This window comes from Penaeus monodon, chromosome 36, assembly GCF_015228065.2.
Source record: "Penaeus monodon isolate SGIC_2016 chromosome 36, NSTDA_Pmon_1, whole genome shotgun sequence".
In the NCBI taxonomy this organism is placed as follows: Eukaryota; Metazoa; Arthropoda; class Malacostraca; order Decapoda; family Penaeidae; genus Penaeus; species Penaeus monodon.
In genome coordinates this window covers 19,401,427-19,406,751 of record NC_051421.1, presented here as the reverse complement: position 1 = coordinate 19,406,751, position 5,325 = coordinate 19,401,427, and the positions used below count along the sequence as shown (strand labels likewise).

The 5,325-nt window shown below is 29.4% G+C and overlaps 1 long non-coding RNA gene across 1 annotated transcript in view; it reads right to left on the bottom strand.

The window, feature by feature from the left end:
- Positions 1–375: 375 nt before the first annotated feature.
- The window catches only part of LOC119595834, a 7,401-nt gene continuing 2,451 nt past the window's right edge, over positions 376–5,325 (bottom strand). Inside the window, exons 2-3 of the long non-coding RNA XR_005230722.1 lie at positions 979–1,305; positions 376–497 (exon numbers count right to left, since the gene is read on the bottom strand). This is a non-coding gene — a long non-coding RNA (uncharacterized LOC119595834). The remainder of the gene's footprint in view (positions 498–978; positions 1,306–5,325) is intronic.

The following is a 5,325-nucleotide window of genomic DNA, read 5'->3' as shown; positions in this document are numbered from 1 at the left end:
TTTTAAAATTAAAAAGTCTCTTTTTTTCTATACTTTCTTTTTTAAACCCCCAAATATTAACTTTTTTTTTCCCCTTTTTCAACTTTTCCCTTTCTTATTTTTTTTTTTATCTTTTTTTAAAAACCCCCTTTTTTTTTTCCTTTTTTTAAATTATAGTTAAAAAATATTTTTTAAACTTTAACTTTTTAAAAACCCAAAAATTATGGCTTTAATTTATTTTAAAAGTTTTTACAAAAAACAAAAAAAAAAAAAAAAAAAAACCCCCCCCCCCCCCCCCCCCCCCCAAAAAACAAAATTTTAAAAAAACCCACCCCCCACCCCCACCCCCCCAAAAAAAAAAAAAAACCATTTAATATAAAAAAAATTTTTAAAATGTCTGGACTAAAGAGTGTAGCATCTCTAACACAATTAGTTCTTCACACTGGCTTCTTTGTATTGGATGTTACATAGACTTCATCCTTCTCCTTCATAAAACAGACTGTCAGAACCTCCTCATCCTGTATGTGAAGAGAGAAAAGCAATGATCAAGACTATGCTTATCATGTGGATTACGAAATCATTTGTTCCCCCATGTCCTAAATATGTAGCCTATCTGTAAGACTTACCCTACAATATAAACCTCACTTTCATCAAGATGCCAACCATTCAGAGATGATGTCACCTTTTTTACTTTGATATAATTCCATGAATGGATTACACGCAGTTCTAGAAGGACTAATACTTCTACATTTTACTATTCTCTAGGCTATGATGGTAGCATGAAAAAAAAAATAATGGGAACAATGAAACAGTCTACTACAACTTCATCTCACTACTAGCATGAAAATCATCATCAATAAGGATATACGTACATGATTTCTTTCAACTTATACTTCATATATGCAAGAAAAGCTAGGGTCATGATCTAGGACAACTTTTACAAATGTACTTTTACTAAGAGAGTAGTGATAAAAAGAATTGGATGCTCTTGAAACTTACTTAAATCTTCATTGTCTGAGGAATGTGAATGGTAAGGCTTTCTCCTAATTGTGAGATCAAAAATGGAGTTTGAATTAGGTCAAACAACAATTTCCAATGGAAATTCTTCAAGGTCTCCTTCCAGAGGGACTAGGGCTTCTTACTGCAATATACTCTGTCAAGTTGAAGGCGTTTTGCTTCCTTTGGCTTTACATTCTTATCAAAACTGTAGTTAAAGTAGGCTTCCTCTTCTTTCTTAGTATCTTTCTTTTAATTCATCCCTGCCAAAATGGAGTAACTTTTATCTTCCACATTTCTGGCAACTTGGTCCTAGCCCTGGTCTTCATTCTGGAAAGAATTTGTATGATAATGTGATCAAGTAGAGATTGCTTTTTCTTAATGACCTTAGCACAGCATTTGAAGGTATGACCTATTTGGAGAAGTTAGGTCCATGCCCTGTGAAAAGCCAGATGGAGGCATAGCGTGAAGCTTGAATAGCTTTTAACCATGACTAACAGGGAGGCATGTACATGTGCCATGCCTACTGTAAGTTTAATTTATCAATTGTTGTTACACATTGTACTAAGTCACCAATGAGCCAATTATGAGTACTACTTGTCTCACCTGTTCACCCTTTTCCTTGATTTTTGAAAATATGTTATTAGACATTATAATAGTAAGTAAAATGTCTATAACCAAAATAACATCAATACAAATAGTACTAATTAAAGAAAAGAAAAACAAGAAAAAAAAAAAAAAAAAAAATTTGTATAATAAAAATAATATTAAAATATAATTTTTATAATATATATATATATATATAATATATATTTATTAATATTTAATATATTTTATATATTATTATATATTTTATATATATATTATATATTATTATTTTATATATTTATAAATTTTTAAAATTTTTAAATTTTATATAAATATATATATATATATTTTATAATTTTAAATTTATATATATATAAATATATATATATATAATTTATATATTATTAATATATAATAATGAAAATTCAAGGAAAGGGTGAAATCAGGTAAGGTCTAAATCTACTAATTTGACAAATTTGGGGCACTTGCAAGCAATCTATGTGAAAAGATATTTCACAAAAAAATCTAAAATGAGAACAGCATTTTCTTGGCAACATTGGGTTCATTCTTTTGAGACAACTTCTGATCTGCCTGTAAACACTTAGAAAGATAAACACTTAGAAAGAAGGGGAGGGAGGGAGGGGGGGGAGAGAGAGAGAGAGAAAGAGGGAGAGGAGGGGGGAAAAGAGGGAGAGAGGGAGGAAAAGGGGAGAGAGAGGGGAAGAGAGGGAGGAGAGGGAAGAGAGGGGAGAAGGAGGGGAGGGAAAAGGAAGGAGAGAGGAGAAAAGAGAGGGAAAAGAGAGGAGAAGAGGAAGAGAAGAGGGGGGGGGACAGAGGGGAGGAGGGGGGAGGGGGAAGGGGGAGGAGGGGGGGGGGGGGGGGGAAAGGGGAAGGAGGGGGAGGGAAGGAGGGGGGAGGGAGGAGGGAGGAAGGGAGAGAGAGGGGAAGAGGGAGGGAGGAAAAGGGGGAGGGAGAGAGGAGAGAAGGGAGAGAGAAGGGGGAGAGGGGAGAGAGAGAGAGGACGAGAGAGAGAGAGAGGGAGAGAGGGGGGGGGAAGAGAGGAGAGAGAAGAGGAGAGAGAGGAGACGGAAAGGGGAAGGAGAGGAGGGAGGAAGAGAGAGAGAGAGAGAAAGAGAGAGAGAAAATCGAGAGAGGGGGGGGGGAGGGGAGGGAAATTTTTTTGAGGAGAGGAGGGAAAGGAGGAGAGAGGAAAAGGAGAGGAAGGGGGAGGGAGGGAAAAAAGGGGGGAGGGAAAAGGGGAGGGAAGAGGGGGGGGGGGAGGGAGGAGAGGGAGGGGGGGAGGAGAGGGAGAGAGAAGAGAGAAGAGAGAGAGAGAAGAGAGGAGAGGGGAGAGGGGAGAGGAGAGAGAAGGAGAGAGAGAGAGGGAAGGGGAGAGAGGAGAGGAAAAGAGAGAAGAGACAAGAGAGAGAGAGGAAAAAGAGAGAGGAAGGGGGGGGGAAAAGAAAAAGATTAAAAAAGGAAGAGAAAAAAAAAAGAGAAAATTAAAAACATAATATAAAACTTTAATTTTAATAATATACAAAATATAATTTATATATATTATATAATATATATTATATATTATATATTTAAAATTATATATAATTTTAATAATATAATATAAATAATTACATTTTTAAAAAATTTTAAAAACAATTTTTTTAAAATTTTTTTTAATTAAAAATAAAAAAAAAATTAAAAAAATTAAAGGATTTTTATTTTTAATTTTTTTAAACACAATCTTTGAAATTGAAAAGTATTTTTAGTTTAAAAAAAACGTTTTTTTTTTTTTTTTTTAAAAATTAAAAATGAAATATTAAATAATATATATAATATAAAAATTTCTAAAATATTATAAAAAAAGGATAAAAAAAAAAAAAAAAAAAAAAAAAAAAAAAATGAACATTAGTTGGCACTCCATATGCGAGACACTAGTTCTCAGACTACACTCCGATTAGGCCTCCTGTCACCTATGTTGCAATGCGCTGGTCCCCAGAAGCAGGCACTTAATGCTATAGCTAACACTTGGAAATTTGGGTGTTTTTCACTCATGGATGGGGTTAAAATCATTTGGGGGAGAAGAAAAAAAAAAAAAAAAAAAATCACAGAATGGGGTATCACATGATGTCATTTAAGCCTATTAATTGACTCCTTAGTGACTCAGTACTTTACTCTAAATCAATATAAGATGTTTGTGATGTCTCAGAGTTTAAATTTAATATATTCAACTTGGGAATTTTTTATATTGTGCTTAAGTTAGCACAAAAATGTATAATTTATTAATAATTTTGCATTTACACCTCCTAAACTAGACCAAAACTGAAAATTCAGAGTTGGAGGCATCATGGATAAATAATTCCCCAACAAAGAAGGCCTAAAAAGGTAAACAACATGGGCTGTCCATCCACATGAAAATATCCCTTAAAAAAAAAAAAAAAAAAAATTACATATAATTTGTATTAGTATGTATAATTTGTAATTGTGAACATAATAAACCCCATATAAAACAATATGTGAAAGGTCATCTTGTATTTTTGGGCTACCAGTTTTGTGTGTTGGTTGTGTGGGTGTGTGTGTGGGTGTGTGGTGGTGGTGTGTGGGTGTTTGTGGGGGGTGTGTAAAACTTATATATACATCACATGTATATTAATATGTATTGTATATATGTTATGTTAAAAAATTTTATGTTATATAAATTACGTATAAAAAATTCTATATCAATAAAAATACAAACACACACTACACCACACCAAAACACACACACCACCACACCCAAAACACACACCACACACCACCACACACACACAAACACAACAATATAAATATATAATATATACAAAACAATACAATACTACATTAAAATCTATATACATATATATATATATATAATAATTATATATATAATATATATTATATATATATATATAAATAAAATCGTATAATATTTTTAAAAATATATATAATATATATATATAAATAATAATATATTTATTTTTAATAATATAATATTATATATAAAATATTATGAATGCAAAACACTTTCGGCTGATACAATGGAAGAAAACCCACAATACAAAAAATAGATTATTTAAAAGAGATACAGTTTGAAAACCCCCGGATTCCATTGAAAATGGAATCCAGGTGGGTTTTGAAACTGTGTTCATTTTAAAAACTAGTTTTTTTTATTTTGGGTTTCTTTCCCAAAATATATATAATATATATATATATATAATATAATAATTATATATATATATATATAATAATATATTTTAATCAGTATATAATTAATATATATAATAGATATTATTATTAATATAATATAATTATAAAATAATTATAATAATAAAATAATAATATATATTATATCATGTATTATTTTATAATAAATATTATAACAAAATATTATTTATATATATATATATTAAAATTTTAATATATATATATATAAAATTTTAAATGAAATATATATATTATATTATATTAATATATATATATATAAAAATTTTTTATATAAAAATTTAAATAATATATAAATATATATATATATATAAATAAAATAATATAAAATATAAAATTATTACATATATAATATATATTAATATATTTTAAAAATTATATAAATTTATTTTTTATATATATAAATATTTTTTTTTTTTTTTTTTTTTTTAAATATAATACACATATTATACTAATACATAAGTTTTTACATTTTACCAAACCCAAATATTTATCATATAGACATAACATTACATACACATACAG